Here is a 17,387-nt window from a genome sequence, read left to right as displayed (position 1 = left end):
ATCCTCAGCAATGTGTCCTTTTGCATTCACACAGAGTCAACTCTATGCCTTCTGCTGGAGAGAGATCAATACAGCCAAATCTCTCATTTGCTTAAATTTCACCCCTTCCTGCTGGTCTCCATTTTCCCTTGAGAAGCAGTCAGAATGTAGCCCATCCTGACCAGGAGGCTGTTAGCTGTTCTGTCCATAGCTGTCAAGATGATTTCTTTATCAAAGAGTATCCAGTGCAGGGGGTGCTGCTAGGACCTCTGCAAAGTGGACACTCTGGTTAGGGAAACTGGAACAGCACCACAGCTGAGGCTAGACCTCTGCCATCCATTCTGTTTAAACATCCACAGCCTGGTATCATGCCAGACACCTAGAAAGTGCTCATTAAGTCCTCAGTATTGAGATGACTTTGAGCAGAAAATGAGCTTTGAATCTTTTAAGCAGAAAATGTTTCACTTGATCATTGGGTGTCAGGTGAAAATCCATGAGTGACATTATGACATTACCTATTTAATATTATGACACATTAGAGTGTCCACCCATCCGGAATCAAGAAAATGGTTTAAAAGCCTAAAGACGTGTGATTTATAAGTGAAGTCTTCAGAGGCTCTGAAATGTTTCCGTTTAATCTGGATGTGATCAGATGAGATGTGGGCTCATGTGTGGACAGGGTTGTGATATTTTAGTGATTTCGTTCCTTGTGCTCCATTCACACGATGTTTATATAATTATAGTTAATAGCCCTAGTGAAAATCCTGGACCTAATGAAAAACCATTGTCTCACGTGGTGGTTAGATTGAGAGTTGCCCCCAGTGGCTCATGTATTTGAATGTTTTTAGGAAGTATTCGAAGGTGTGGCCTTGTTGAAAGCAGTGCGCTCCTGGGACAGGGCTTTATGTGCCTGGCCGCCCGCATGCTCCTCCGAGATGGTTATAGGCTCACCTCTGAGACTAAGCAAGCCCCCAACTAAATGCTTCCTTTTGTACGTTGCCTTGGTAATGGTGTCTCTTCACAGCACTAGAACAGCAACTAAGCCACCCCATTACTCCAAGAAAAAAAAAATCATTGACTCAATTCACCAATGAGAAATTGAACTGTTTGGTGAAGTTTTAGTATTAAGCCTTTCTATCTATCTTTCATAATATTTAACGTTTTGAACATTGGTCATCAATATTGTATCAGGCAATGATTTTAGCCAGAAGTCTTTAGCCAGAGTACAACATTCTTAAGAAAATTATCACAACTCACACACGGACAAATGCACACAACTTGTGTATGTGATGTAAGCGGCATCCTTGTGCTGCCCGCAGAAGCGCTTGCTAAGCCTTCTGCTCAAGAGCAAGGCTGGGCGTCTGGATTGACAATGGCTTAGCCGCTGCCTGTCGAAGATGCACACTCTCATCTGGAGTCTTAGCATAATGGAAATTGAATTAGCAATGTTATTCCAGCTCTCCAATTACCTAGTGTCTTACAACAGTTGGAGGCCGTTAGCTTGGCTCTGATGACAACTGGAAAGAAAGCCTTTTGCAAAATGTCGTTGGCCAAAGCTGCCGGGCACAGTAATGCATGGGGTGACCATGACCACGTCCCAGGGGCTCTGTCCCTCTGCCGATCCTGCTTCTTCCTGGCTATCCGGGAAGGAGCGGCCTGGGAACTCCGGTAAGCTGGTGCTCCACCACAGGCTGATTTACCAGCCGTGGCCTCAAATGGCCATTTGCCCTCAGGGCCATTCTCTTTCTAGAGAGCTTGGCCAAAATTTAAGTGGAAGTTATAGTTTTCTTCCAAGTACTTTTTCTGATATATTGAGATGTTTTACAGAATGGAAGCCACTTCAGAATGGTGGAGTCCAAACCACTGTTTAAAAGAAACTTCAAATGTGTTGGGTTTATTCTCAGACTATTTCCATCTTATGATGACTCAGAAAGAGGCCTTCTCCTTGCCTGGCTCTCTAATAAGCAGGCCACAGATGCATGCCAATGAGTTCATTGAGAGGCGGGGACTTGTCCCCTCACCATGCTGCCAGGAAGATCACCCAACAGCCACTGTCATTTTAATTGAATTTTATTTTCACTTTCAGTGTGTCAGGTGTTGGGGATGGAAGTCAGGTCATCATGCAGAGCTTCCCTCTTGGGTACCAGCTCTGCAACGCTGTGGGTACCATTTTTATAAAACCCTTTAGCTTGCCACCTGAGCACTGAAAGGAAAATTTGCGCACCTGCGAAGTTGTTTGGCCCCGGTGTGATTCTCAAAGCACCTGTTATCGGCCTTTGTACGCGTTAGCTCTAATTGTTGACACAAACTAGAGTCACCTGCCAAGAAAGTTTCAGTGAGAGATTGTGTCCGGACTGCGGCCATGTCTGTGGAAGATCTTCCTAACTAGGTTCACTGACGTGAGGAAACCCAGCCTGAAAGTGGTCAGCACCATTCCCGGGCTCGGGGTGGACGGTTTTAAGGAGGAATGAGCTGAGGGCACGCATGCGTGCTCTGTCTGCTCTTGACTGACGTGCCTGCTTCCAGCTCCCAACCCGATCCCCACCGTGACGGTCTATGACTTGGAATCGAAACTGAATAAACCTTTTCTAACTTAATTTTGTCCGAGTATTTTTATCATAGCAACAGGAAAGGAAACTAAGGCAGGCTTCATAGTCTTTGTACCAAGCCTCCTGGATTACTTTCAAATTCCTCCAGTCCCCTGGGATCTTTTTCCCATGGCAAAAGAATGGATTATTTCCGTTCTCCCCAGGTCTATCCTCTCTTAGAATCATTTTCAATCTTGCTATGATATATTTATAAGGATTTTTTTAGTGGCAAAAGGACGATGGTCTCCAATTCCCCCTATAATTGGAAATGTCTTCAGAATAAGTTTCCATCACAAATCTGTGCCCTTCGTTCCGTTGGCATCTCGCAGCTAACGAAAAGCGACGGGGAGCCGGGCTGCCATCTCCACCCCAGTGCCTTTAGAGGTGGGCTTTTAGGCTCTTCCTCATTATATTACTGATCATAAATTTCACTAGAAGGAGTCCAGCTAAGTCATTTGTTTGTCGTTCATTCTTCTCTGGCTTTTAGAATCCCAGTCGACTCGGGTTCTTTGGTAAAGCATTCCTGTTGACCTTCTCTCTGTTCCCTTCCCATATGCCTTTGACTCTCGCCACTACATTCCAGTTTGTCTCTGTTTTCTCTGCCCCTTTTTACACAAATTCAAAGATTTTCCCTGATTGTGTCCTTTGGGTCACAGATTCATTTTTGAGTTATCAATCGCAATTATTCAAGCTTCCTACCGAGTCTGATTATTTCGTTAATTTACTTATTGTCTTATGTGTATGAGTGGTTTTGCTTAAAATGTATGTCTGTGCACCACCGTGTGTGTGCCTGCTGCCCATGAAAGCCAGAAGAAGGAGTCAGATCCCCTGGAACTAACTGAAGTTTCAGTTGGCTGTGAGTCACCTTGTGGGTGCCGGGAATCAAACCTGGGTCCTCCGGAAGCGCAGCCAGTGTTCTCAACCACGGAGCGATCGCTCCAGCCCTCAGGTTTCTTTGAGGCCTGCGAATGTGTGACTTGCCCAGGCAAAGTAATAAAGGGCTGCATGACTGATGGAGGAAGCCGTGGATTTCCTGGGTAGTTTGTAGGACGCTCACCATGGAAGCCGGAGCCAGGATCTGCTCGTGGGAGGCACACGCGTGAGACACAGATGAGTGGCGAGAAGGTTATGACTGTCCCAACTGCCAGCACGAAAAACGCTTTGTGTCTAAAGTGAAGCACTTCCGCGCACCCTTCCGGGCCGGGCCGCGTGGAGTGGGGTAGGAGGAGGTGGGACCCAGCAGAGCCCTTCTAAAACCACCTTTCATGCCCTTCTCCTTGTAAAATTAGACTTAACTTGCGTAGGATTCGGGGGGAATGAGGAGCACTCACCTCTTTAGCAGCTCACTCTGAAATCTGTTTTATGTCATCATTTTTATTGGCCTGGTCCAACAACAGCTGTTTGATATTTTCCATAAATTCCCAGAAAGCCTTTGTGTTTCTGCTATGGCAACCCTTCCAGATCCCCACCCTCTTCCACACGTCTTCTTTCTCACACATCTTTATTTACCAGGAGACATGAGCTTGTGTTTTTCAGTGAGATTCTGTGGACATCCAGGATGGTTGGTCCAGGATGGTTGGTCCAGGGTGTCGGCTCAGGCCTGGCACGGGGCCAGGGCGCACACCTTACTTTCTGCGGCGGAGTTCTTTCCTTTATCATTACAGACATCACTTCTGGCCCTGTTGGCTGAATTAGAAATATGGGCCATTTTCTAAAGCGAGCAAACAGAAAGGCAATGGACCTGAGCGGGACTCTGAGTCGCTGCCCCGCTAAAGCCTCCCTCCCAGCACTTCTCTTGGGCCCCGCCTATGCCTCAGCTCTAATACGAACCTTAGTTATATTCCATCAAGCGGCTGTGCAGGGTCAAGTCCGTCCTCTTCAGTTAACACCTGAAGGTCGCTGTGGTAAACGTGGAGCCTCCAGAGGGCTGTGGTGAGGTGCAGAAAAGCTAAATAAGAGAACAAAGACATGAATGAGCTCGATGCTGGCCTTGGAAATGGGCGCACTGTCTTTCCTTGCTGAAATGGTCCCTGCAGTCCTTGGTAGTCAGGAGAGGCTCTGGGATGGGTATTCCATACCTAGGGGATAATTTGGCGGGAGTGCAGAGGTAAGCTGGAGCACCACTGGTTGTTAGGGGCAACTGGAACTTGTTTACAGAGAGCTGTTAATCATTACTTCTTCCGAACAAACCCCTTATCTCTGTCGTACCCCTGTGTGCTGAGACCTTCTTCAATGGGGGCACAGCCTGGGAGCACAGCCTTGGAATATAGCCTGGGAGCACATCCTGGGAGCACAGCCTTGGAATATAGCCTGGGAGCACAGCCTGGGAGCATAGCCTTGGAGTACAGCCTGGGAACAGCCTAGGGGAACAGCCTAGGAGCACAGCCTGGGAGCATTGCCTGAGAGCACATCCTGGGAGCATAGCCTTTGAGTAGAGACTGGGAGCACAGCCTGGGAGCATAGCCTGGGAGCACAGCCTTGGAGTATAGCCTGGGAACAGCCTAGGAGCACAGCCTGGGAGCATTGCCTGAGAGCACATCCTGGGAGCACAGCCTTTGAGTAGAGTCTGGGCACACAGCTTGGGGGCACAGCCTGGGAGCACAGCCAGGGAGCACAACTTGGGGGCACAGCCTGGGAGCACAGCCTGGGAGCACAGCCTAGGAGCACAGTCTGGGAGCACAGCCTAGGAGCACAGCCTGGGAGCACAGAACAGGTGCACAGCCTGGAAGCACAGCCTGGGAGCACAGCCTGGGAGCATTGCCTGAGAGCACATCCTGGGAGCACAGCCTTCAAGTAGAGCCTGGGAGCACAGCTTTCTAAAACTTCTAGGGTAAAGTCTCTCTAAAACTCCCCCAGAGATTCTTAATTCACACCCAGGAAACCTAGAGAGCCACCTGCACTGCCTCACCTTCTCAGGTCTGTAAGGGTGTGAACTACAGAGGGATCACAAGCATCTGGTGCGTCAAAAGCCCACAGCTGCTCAGCTCACGACAGAAGGGTGCAGGTCCTGTACTATCTGCCTTAAGCATCAAGGGCACATCTCGCCTTCAGGAGAATAAATTATGAAGTCACAATCCCAACGCCATGGACCATGTAGCATCATCACAAACTGTTGTAAACGTGGATCTCTGGTTCCAAGGAGACACATGACCTGTCCAGACGCCTGCAATCAGAATCACCTCTGAGCAAGTACCCTCTTCTCAGCAGGCTTCATGCAGATGCTGAACTGCATCACTTAGTCAACTAAAGAGTAAGACTTCAGTACGGGCCACCTATGTGGGCCTGAGCTCAGGGGGCAAGCTGTGCCTTTGCCTTCTCAAAAAGCCTAGGGGAGCATCCAGCTTACGGAAGATACACCATGTTGAGTGACTGACCTCCAGGCTAGCCATGGAGGCGTGGCGGAGGAGGGCTCATAGGAGAGAAGCACCTTCCCAACAATGCACAAGTTACTGTGAGAATCTCAAAACTTAGTTCCCATTTCCCCCACTGGCCTTTTCAGACTTATACCTTTATCTTATATTAATTTCCTTCTTCTCTGCCTGTTCCAAGGGAATGATTGGCTAACCAGTGAGGTTTGGTTTCATGGATGTGTGTCAAACAAACTTCAGAATATTCCATAGGGGCTGGTAAGATGATCCAGCAGGAAAAGGCACTTACCACTCAGCCTAACTTCCTGATTCAGTCCCCGGGACCTTTGTGGTACAGGACGAAGAGCAACTCCTGTGAGTCACTCTGAGTTCTGTGTGCACACTGTGGTGTGTGCCTCTCCTCCCATGCACACATCAACAAATACAATTTTTACTTAGAGTCTATGATTTCTGTTTTGTTTTTGAAGGTGTTGCATGGGTGTACAGAGCATGAGTAGCGTCTCCATGGCGATGGGTGAGTGTAAGATGCTCCACCAGTCACTGCACTCCACTCCAGCTCTATAGAAAATGATGGGGGGGGGGGGGTCCGCTTGGCAATGTTTAAGAGGAAATTACCCAAATTCCTTCCCTTGTTGTTGTGTTTCTGCTGTGCCTAAGCAACATCGCATGACCAGCAAAATTAGTCATGTCTTGCCACCACTGAGGTAACCAGCATCAATCTCTTAGTGCTAGATGAGAGGACCAAAGCCCAAGGGAGTTGACTTCGGCCCGAGAGCATGTGGTAAAGAGTCAGACCCATGATCCTTAAGCCTCTTCCCTCCTCTGACTCTGCACACCCATCATCTCCCATCAGCCTCAGAGGGATGCAGGTAGATCAAAACTTAAGAATGTGTTCCATATACGCCATTGGTCCTGTGTTTAAGAAAGGAACATTAAACATTGGTCTCACATAACGATACTGAGAGAGTGCCACTGCTGATGTCTGACTGTAGATATTCAAATACAGACCCTGTACTTTAAAACTTAGGGTAATGCTCACAAGCAGACAGGGCTGAGGATGCCCATCCAGCCAGTGGGTACTCCTGATTCACCCAGACTCCAGACTTAACCCAACAGACTCTCCCATAGGTCACCATGTCCCTCTGCATAAAGCCCTGCATGGAAGTCTTCTGGAGACACACACATTCAGCTTGAGTTCAAATATTTTGCAAACAGCGGGGGGACCTTTACACAACTGTGGTTCAGCCGTTCAACTTGAGTGGCAGTAGATGGCTCTGGCAGAGGGATGGAAAGAAGGAGCTAATGCAGGAGATGATGTGCTACTCAACCAAGGAGAGGGGGCAATGCCAGGACCCTGCCCCTACCACTCGGTGTCATGCTCCCGGGCAGAGGCCTGTGCAGATGAGCTGATGGGTCTTGACGTGGGTGTGGAACTGATGAAGGCTCATTAATTCACAGCAGCAAGGCCTCTAAATTAGAAGAGGCTCCAGTCTAGACTCTGCTATTAAACTCTGTGGCCTCAGGCAAGTTACTAAAATTTGAACACCCTAATCTGAACCTTGAGAACAAGAAACGCTCCAGAATCCACACACTTTTAAGCACCAAGACGACACCACAAGTAGAAATTTATGCACCAAGAAACTCATTTCATGAACAAAATTATCTAAAATACTTGATTAAATTACCTTCAGATAATTATACCTGGATGTAATTTTATACAAAGTTCCCATAAAGCAGAAATGAATGCACATAGATTTGGATTTCACCCTCAAGACATGTCATTGTGTATATACAGACATTTCAAAATCTGAAGGAAAAAAATCTAAAACGCATAACATGGTGATCACAAATGTTCTAGATAGGGGATACTAACCTGCACCCCTTAAATAATCAGTTCTCTGATTTTGGGAAACAGAGATAAAAACCAATTATTCACAGCCCATAGAGACCATGTTTCATGGGAGAGCCTTGAAAGAGAACCCCGAAACTTCAAGAAGCACAGGGTAGGCCTGTGGCATCCAAGGTCAGGCCTTGTCCTGAGACAGAATGAGAGAGGCACTGGGAGAACAGATGGATGCCGGCACAGCTTGAGCCATAGCACAGAAAGCTACTAAAGTCAGAGGCTGTGGGACCAAGTCCCAAGAAAGTCTAGGGCTCAGAATACAGAGACAATGCTCATGGAGAAGGGAGGAGGGTTCAGCAACAGAATGCTCCCGTGACCAGTGGGGTTGGCTGCTTGTCACCTTCCTTAAAAATGGCTGAGCCAAGGGAATGAGTGTCTCAATGGGCTGTTTTGACAAGTGTATTGTTGTTTAGAAAATGCTGTTTCTCTATCCTGTCTTTAAGTCCACAGACCTGTCAGTTCTTCCCACCTAGTGTCCACAGCAGGTTGGCTCTGCAGAATACCCCGCAGTAAATGCATGTGTTGGATGAATGAAATGCGATGTGCTTCTTGACCGTGAGACTTCCTGTTGCTTTTAATTTGTCATCAACCTCTCAGTGGAGAAAATGGTAAGATATGTTTCCTGGGGCTGGAGTGGAGACTCAGCAGTTAAGAACACTGGCTGCTTTTCCAGAGGTCCCTAGTTCAATTCCCATCAACCGCATGGTGACTACAACCATCTCTAACTCCAGTCCTCAGGGATTCAGTTCTCTTCTGGCTTCTTTGGGTGCCAGGCAGAAATGTGGTACAAAAACACATAGGCAGAGAAAATACCCACACACATTAAATAAATATTTAATTAAAAAGAAGATGTTTGTTAAAGTTGACTGTGGAGTTCTTTCTAAAATTGAAGTTCTCAGCTCCTGCAGGTCTTTCATGGTCTCAACACCAAGAACCTCTGCCTGTAGGTCCCTTCTGTCCTCATGGCTGTATGCAACTCTCAGCAGAGCATGGCCTCACTCCCAAGTCTTTACATTCAAGTAGAGGCAAAGAATGAGGCGTTGAACAAGAGGGGAAGCCCTCACCTCACTTGTACTCTCTCCAGCACACAGTCGCGCTTCAAACTGTGTCTCTGAGGAAGATCCTTTGAATGGCTGGGATATCTGTCCTCACTCAGGCCACTGCCGTTTCGGCCACAGATAGCATCTTGGGATATAGCTGGGAATGTGCACTCAATTCACCCACACTTCTTGGGAAGAAGCATCTTCTGGGGGTGTTTTGAATGGAGCCCAGAAGCAGGAGGCTTTAGCTACACTAACTTGCTGTGTTTCTTTGTCTCATCTATGCAAAATTACCTCATTGAAGCCTTGCCCATCTCTTTTCAATATAGTCATTGCAATAGTTAGCAAAATTAAGCTCTCCGCAAACATGGAGTCTAATCTGACAGCTCCTGTAGGCGTTAGCCTTGACTGCTGATGTTCAGCTGGTGTGCCGGCATGACACTTGGTACAAACACAGGGAAATGCAATCAGTGCTGTTGCTGTGTTCATTTTACAGCCCTGGGAGTCACAGAGAAGAGAGCCAAGGCAAGCCTGACTGTTTTCTAACAGGCAGTATTTATTTTAATTCTCAAACAAATAAAGCTTTTATGTCTATACTTCAGGCTTCTGTGACCCAAGAATGATGTACTGTGTACTTCCTCATCTGGAGGTATCACAATGCTAGAGTAGTCTCTGCCAAAACTCTGCAGAGTGACCAGGTGGGGTGGTACACATCTGTTACCCCAGCACTTAGAAGGATCATGAGATTAAAGCCAGCCCAAGCTACAAAGTGAGAATATGTCTCAAATACACAAGGAAATACAAGCACCTCCTCCTTGGCCATGTCAGCCGCAGTCCTCACACGGGGCTCCCCCGACGCCTGGGAGCTGCACCTTGTGGAAGGCCTGTCTGTCTGCCAGCTGCCTGCAGCAGCTCACTTTTTATTATGTGGAGAGTGTGTGGCAAGAGAAGCAAACAATTCTCGTAGGAGGAATTGGGGCCCACATCAAAGCTACAAGGTGCCAGGGAAGCAGCTACTTTGTCCAAATAGAACCAGAGTATTTAATTCGGGGAATGTGTTTCCCATCGCTGTGATCCAGCACCTACAATGAGCAACTTCAAGCAGGAAGGGTTTATTTACATTCATGTTTTAAGAGGATAAAGTCTACTGTACTAGGAAAGCTCGGCACCACTGCTTCTGCAGAGGAGGGTGGAGGAGGAAGGGGAGGAGGAGGGGGAGGAGGAGGAGGAAAAGAGGTGGAAGAGGAGGTTCAGTATACCTTTAATCCCAGCACTCAGGAGACAGAGCAGGTGGGTCTCTGTGAGTTCAAGACCAGCCTGTTTTCTAAACTGAGTTACAGTCCAGCTAGGGTTATATAATGAGACCCTGTCTCAGCTCCCACCCAACTCTCTTTCCTCTCTCTTCCTCTCTCCTCTCCTCTCTCTCCTCCCTTTTCTCTCTCTTTTCTTCTCTCTCTCCTTTCTTCTCTCTTTCCTCTCCTCTTCTCTCTCTCTCTCTCTCTCTCTCTCTCTCTCTCTCTCTCTCTCCATCTCCTAACATGGAAGTAGAAAGAGAACATAAGCTTGCACAATCTTCCCAGACATCTCCATCGCTGAGTAAATGTTCAAACACAGAAGCCCAGAGGGAATATTTACATTCACACCACAAGAGTTCTATGGAAGTCCTATACATATTGTTACTTAAAACCTCAATGAATATATTATCTTAACTTGAGGCACAGTGCAGTCTAAAGAGTATACATGTACACTTACACATACACTTACACATACATTACACATACACATACACACACATACACATACACTTACACATACTCATACACTTACACATACACTTACACATACACTTATACACATACACATACACTTATACACATACACATACTCATACACACACACTTACACATACACATACTCATACACATACACTTACACATACACACACATACACTTACACATACTCATACACTTACACATATACACACATACACATACACTTACACATATACACACATACACATACACTTACACATACGCTTACACATACACATACATACACACAAACACACATGCTCATACACTTACACACACATATACTTACACGTACACATATACTTACACATATACATACACATACACTTATATATACACATACACATACTCATACACACACATACACATATACTTACACATACACATATACTTACACACACATACACTTACACATACACATACACTTAACACATACACTTACACTTACACATACACATACATGCACATATACATACATTTACACATACACACACATACACATACACTTACACATGCACATACACTTAACACATACACATACACACACATACCCTTACACATACCCTTACACATACACTTAACACATACACTTACACATACACTTACACATATACATAGACATACTCTTACACATACACATACACTTACACATACACATACACTTATACACATACACATACTCATATACATACACTTACACATACACATACTCATACACATACACTTACACATACACACACATACACTTACACATATACATACACATACACATGTGCAATCTCCAACTCACATTAAGGATAAGTCACATTTAGTTTTAGATTAAACACATTGGTATAGGAAATTATTTGAAACCCCGACTTCCAGAAAAAAATGTCTGCGGCTGCCTCTACCCTGAGCCTTGAGAGAAAAAGGAAGCCTTGGAAGTTTACAGTGTTTGCCAAGTGTGTCAAGAGTCCCGGTTGTCCCAGATGACAGCTGGCACACACAGGCAACTCACTCGCTCTGACTTTATTTTTTTCTTGGTAAAGAAATAGCAACTACTCTCCAGCCTGCTTCTTTGCAGGAAGCCAACAAGTTTGCATACGGGATCTGTCATTTTTAATCATTATTCAGTGTAACTTTGGTTGCCAGAGAATAAAAGCTTGCTTGTTGGGAAACCTTGAATAACAGGGAAATATCCAGAAATGAAAGCGGTATTTTCACTAATTTGGATACTGATGATATTGTCAACCTGGGGTTGAATTTCTTTGAGGGAGCTCCTCCACCAGGCACTGTTCTTTAGCTGTTTAGAAGTGTGACACTGCATCTCTAGGGGCAACCAAAGATGCTCCTTTGACTACTCCAAAGTCTAGAGTCTGCAGAGAGGGCTAGTTAGGTGCCCTGGCGGAGTATGGGAACAAAAAGAAGGGCTTTAAAACTTAGGGATGGTCTCCTAAATATATGACCACAGTGTGAGCAGTTCTGGGGTCTGATATTCCTTGATTTCTTCTTCAAATAGCAATGGTGTTTTATGAACCTTCCAGAACTTCAAGGTTCTGTCCTTCACACTCAATGACAAGAACAGTGAATCTGTCAACAGTCTTTTCTGGTGTTTGAGCTGTCCCTGGCCAGTGGGTCCCCATCAGTGGTGGTCTCCCCCTTCTGCCAGCATCCTCCCAAGTCCTGGCGTGGAGGTGGCTCAGCCTTTGTTAACTGGGTTGTCCGATTCCTCCTCCCCCACCCACCATGGCTAATTTTATTTGAGATTTCACAGTCCTTCTAAATTTATATATGTAAACAACAGGGACACACTTTTCTTCAAGTCTTTATTAGAATTAAAATTAGGAATAGTTTTCATCCTTCATGCAACGGAGCTGCTGAAAGAGCTGAGGGCAGGTGGGTGTTTAGACCAGCTCAGCAGATACAGCAGGGTGGGGGGTGGGGGGCGGGGGTGGGGGAGGGGTGGGCGTTGACACCTGCTGCTGACCTGGCTGGCTGGGTCAACTTTGTAAAGTGTGGTCAGGATGAGTGGAAAGAGTACAGGGGTGGTTTTCCAAGGGTAGAAAGATGACCTTCCACTATTAGGTTCTAAAAACAACAAGAGACTATTCACTTAAAAGCTTGTAGGTCCTCTCTCTCTCTCTCTCTCTTTCTCTCTTTCTCTCTCTCTCTCTCATGAATAAAATTTGAAATTAAACTACATGTACAATGAAAAAAAAAAAAGCTTGTAGGTCAGGAATTGGAATTGATTGGCTTTCTTTGTGAGGAGGGAGATCAACTAAGACCTGGGCATCCAGGAAGCATCAGTAGATTCCAGAAAACTGCAAGAATTTGGTCTTGCTTTATCTTTTTCGTTGTTGTTGTTGTTGTTGTTGTTGCTGCTGCTGCTGCTGCTGTTGTTGTTGTTGTTAATGCCTGTTTATAGCCTAATAAGAGAGAAGGAAATGGTGTGGATTTGGGTGGGTAGGGAAGAGAGAACAATTTGAGGGAGACATTATCAGAATATATTGTATTAAAAAATCTAGTTTCAATTTTAAAAAAATGTGTAAGTTAACACACAAACAAAAATTTACTCCTAATTTAGAAGTTGAGGTTAGGGCTGGAGAGACGGCTCAGCGGTTAGGAGTTCTGTCTGTTCTTCTAGAGGTCCTATTTCAATTCCCAGAAACCACATGGTGGCCCATAACCATCTGTGATGGGGTCTGACGCCCTCTCCTGGTGAGTCTGAAGACAGCCACAGTGTACTCATACATAAACAAACAAATCTCTAGGAGTTCAGGTTAGACCTCCAGCCACGGCTCATTTTTCTCCTGACAGACAGACAGACTTCTAATGTTTTTCTTGCATCATAACCACAAATGACCAATTCCCCTCAAAAAAACATTTTAAGAACTTCTTTGTGAGCACAACAATTTGCCTGAAAAGCAGCTTTCTCCAAAAGCTCAAAATAACTTGAGAATAAGAAGCTAATGAAAGGGGCTCGGGAGACCAGTGAGAGCATTTGTGGTGGTGTCTCAGTGTGCACTGCTGTGAACGTGACCTTGGCAACCGAGTGTGTGAGCTCTGTGGGAACTGCACAGAAATGAGGTTAGTGTGTGCTGCAGGGGGGAGGGGCTCCAGGGCAGTGAGGGACTGCAGCAAAGATCTCTGTTAGCACATTAGCCTTAGGCTGTTCCTGAACCTGCCTCTGAATCTTCAGTGCAGTTCAGTGTGGTCCTGATTGATGTGGGTGTTTCCAGGGTGCCCTGGTGCTTCTGGAACTCCTAACGTGCTCCATGCTGCAGCCTCCTGAGTTCTGAGTTGGTGTTTTCTTCCTTCCTTCCTTTGTCTCCCCCTTCCCCCGTCGTTTCTTCCTTTGCCAAGACAGGTTGTTTTGCTGGCCTAGAACCTGCTCGCTAGACCGGGTTTCCAGGGTGTCCTTGAACTCATAGAAATCCACCTGCCTCTGCCTCCTGAGTGCTGGGATTAAAGTCATGTGTCACCACTACCTAGCTTGAATTGGTGTGTTCATCCTATTGGTCTGTATCATCCTAAGGCTGAGTTTAGAAAACCTTTCTCCTCACGCCGAGTTCCTTCCACATGCTTACCCTGCTGCTCTACATTATAAGAGCTCCTACAAACTCCGTAATCAAATCTCATTCTGGACATGAAAGAAGTTTCTAGAAACATCTTATTTTTCCCAGGAAGGGGGGGGGGGTGGTGCTCTCGAAAAGATTGTGTAATCTTGAAGCCGCACCAGTGTTCATGCCATCTGGATTATTGTGCACGTTGGGCTTTGAGAAGTGCCGTAGGCCCCAGCACCTCTCACTGCCTAGAACGGCAGCAGACCTTTCCCAGCACCCCATTTCCAAATGTTGTCCCCTTCAGAGGAGTGTAGCAACTGGAGAGCAGCAAATGTTTCTGGTGCTCCTTAGAGCCTTACAGTGTCCTAGTAGGAAAGGCTGGGACCTTATCTTCTCTCTTGTCCAGTGTGGAGCTAGGAAGTGCCGGAGGCTGTTTGTCCTCTTGAGTGGGATGTGAGTTCTGTGTGCACGGAACTCTGTGCAGAGGGGAACCTGTGAAGAGCCTGCGTTTGGTACCTTGTTCTTCAGTGCTGAAGTAGGTCAGGGTACAGTGTCCTCACACAGTTCTCTACCCGACTAAGAGCTCCTTCCGTCTGATCTGGATGGTTCCCACTCGACCACACACACCCCTCCCTCAGCCGGACTTCCTGCTGGAGTCGCGCTCTATCATAGGGCAATCTACTCATCAGAACAACGTGGCTTTAAAGGTGGCGTAGCCACTTCCTGACTGGCTTTGTAACCGTTCTCACTTTCTTTTAACATCTGCTTCCTCCCCCGGTGGCCTTAGCATCTACTCTGCAAAGCCATCGAGATTAAATAGAGTGTCACATGTAAAGCACCTGCCACCGTGGAGCGCTCCAGAAATGGCAGCTAATCAGAACATGCCAGAAGAAATCCCTTCGAGGTCAAGGCCAAAGCCTTTCCCGGACCCTCCTTCCCTGCCAGTGCCGCACCCCTTTAGAGCAAAGGTCTTCTTGAGTGGGTTTGATTTTTGTCAGTTTGACAAGAGCTAGGGTCCTATGGGAAGAGGAAGCATCAACTGAGAAAATGTCAACATCTGATTGGCCTGTAGGAAAGCCTGTGGGCGTTGTCTTGATTGAGGAGGGGGAGGGTCCAGCCACTGTGGGCGGGGCCACCTCCTGGCAGGCAGTCCTGGATGGTGTCTGGAGGCAGGCTGAGCAAGCCAGTGTAAGCAGTGATCTTCCACAGTCTTTGTTGACACCCCCTCCCAGTGATGAACTACGACGTGGATGCAGGAGGCAAAGAGGCCCTTCCCTCCCCAACTGGCCTTTGGCCATGATATCAAACATGGCGATGGAAAGTGACGGGGGGGTGGGGGAGGAGGGAGTAAGGGGGGACGGGAGGGGGAGGGGAGGGGGGAGGCATGGGGTGGAGCGCACGGACCGCCCCTGCTCTGTTCCTCACATTTGCTCCTAAACCCACCCACCTCTCCAGTGGCACTTCTGTTCTTAGGGTCACCGTGGCCATGTGTAGTGACAGTTACCAGCGAGCAGGATTCAGGAGCAGCACTTGGTAGAGACCACCGGTCCTTCGAGTGGCTGTCCTCTTGGCTTCATAATGACATCTTTGCTTTCCTTTTAACACACCATTGCTCTTGAAATATTGGGGGACAGAGAACATCATGTTACTTCTTTTCTGACCACATTCCTTATCCCAGTAAATGCAACTCATTCACTGCCTCTTACAGCTTCAAGTGGTGCTTGACTGGCTTGCTTAGACCCAGCTTTAAACCCAAACCCAATATCAAAGTCAGAGCCAATCCTTTCCAAGAGTCTCCACTTGAACACCTACCTAAGGGCTCTCACTCAACTCTGTGTGTGTGTGTGTGTGTGTACATGTGTGCATACATGCATGTAAATGTGCATATGTGAGTGTGTGCATATGTATGTGCATGCATGTGTATGTGTGTGCAAACGTACATGCATGTGTGTGTATTGTGTGAGAGTATGTGTGTGCATGTATGTATATAGTATATGTATGTGCATGTGTATGGTATATGTGAGTGTGTGTGTGTGTGTGCGCACATATTGAAATTGTGACACTCTGCATGCATAGGGAGGGGCAATCAATCCTAAGGAAGCTCTCTTCCATGATGGCAGCACATGAGTCCCAAGATCTGCAGACTAAGTGGCAAGCTGGAAACCTAGAGTAATGGTGCAGTTCCTGTTGAAAGACAGCATTTCTGTTTGTGTTTGAAGGAAGGTAAAATGCTATTGTCTCCATTCGAAGGCAGTCAGGTGAGAGGAACTCTCTCCTACTAGCTGGGGGCAGGGGGTTCAGGTTCCTCCTCTGGCCTCTAGATGGTTGAACGAGGCCCGCCGTGTGGGCCTGTGCTTTCCTTAGTGTGCCTGTGTAAATGTTGATCTCCTTCAGGTGGGAACAGCCAGCGCACTGTCCCAGGCAAACGCCAGCCAAGCGCCAGGCAAAACAAGACTGGCTCCTGGGCTTTCGGACCCGAATCGCTCTGCTCTACCTCTGGATAACGTTTCCATCTTGAATGGTTTTACCTTGCAGGCACACGTAGATATTAATAAACCTGATGCATACTGACCAATCAACAGCCTTACAGGCGAGCCACAGGTCCCAATGAGAGAGTGTCTCATTAAACAAGGTAGATGCGCCTGAAGAATGCCACCTGAGATTATCCTCTGGCCTCTACAAACACACATGCATGTGTACACACACACACACAGCAGAGAGAGAGAGAGAGAGAGAGAGAGAGAGAGAGAGAGAGAGAAAGACGGAGAGAGAGGGGGAGAGAGAGAGAGTAAAAATAAGAAGGTCAAAGTGACCATTGGGGAACAAGTAAGTCCCTGCTCAGCCACATCTTTAAATATCTCTGTCACTTCTGACTAAACAATAAAGTCCTAAGAGCAAGGATGTGTTTTGTATTCTACTGACCATTTTAAGTTCTCAATCAATATTTGTGATTGGGAGATTCGCTTAATCTATTTTCATCCAAGTGATTTTGTGGGGAGTTTTTATTATAATGCCCCAAACAGACACGATTCAGTCCTTAGTGTGAAACTGGAGGAGCAAATGGCCCGGGGTCTCAGTGTCAGAGAGAGGTCCTCCGCAGTGCCTTCCGCGTCCCTTCATTCCAGGCAGGGACACCGGTGAGGGAGGCACACTAC

General features: G+C 46.8%; 1 protein-coding gene across 5 annotated transcripts in view; it reads left to right on the top strand.

Annotated features, from left to right (window-relative positions):
* The window catches only part of Ncald (neurocalcin delta), a 445,096-nt gene that overhangs the window by 342,710 nt on the left and 84,999 nt on the right, over nucleotides 1-17,387 (top strand). The gene's annotated exons all lie outside the window — the stretch shown is intronic.

This window comes from Apodemus sylvaticus, chromosome 17 (genome assembly GCF_947179515.1).
Source record: "Apodemus sylvaticus chromosome 17, mApoSyl1.1, whole genome shotgun sequence".
NCBI lineage: Eukaryota > Metazoa > Chordata > Mammalia > Rodentia > Muridae > Apodemus > Apodemus sylvaticus.
The sequence above is the reverse complement of the archived record's forward strand: the minus strand, read 5'-3'. Positions and strand labels throughout refer to the sequence as shown.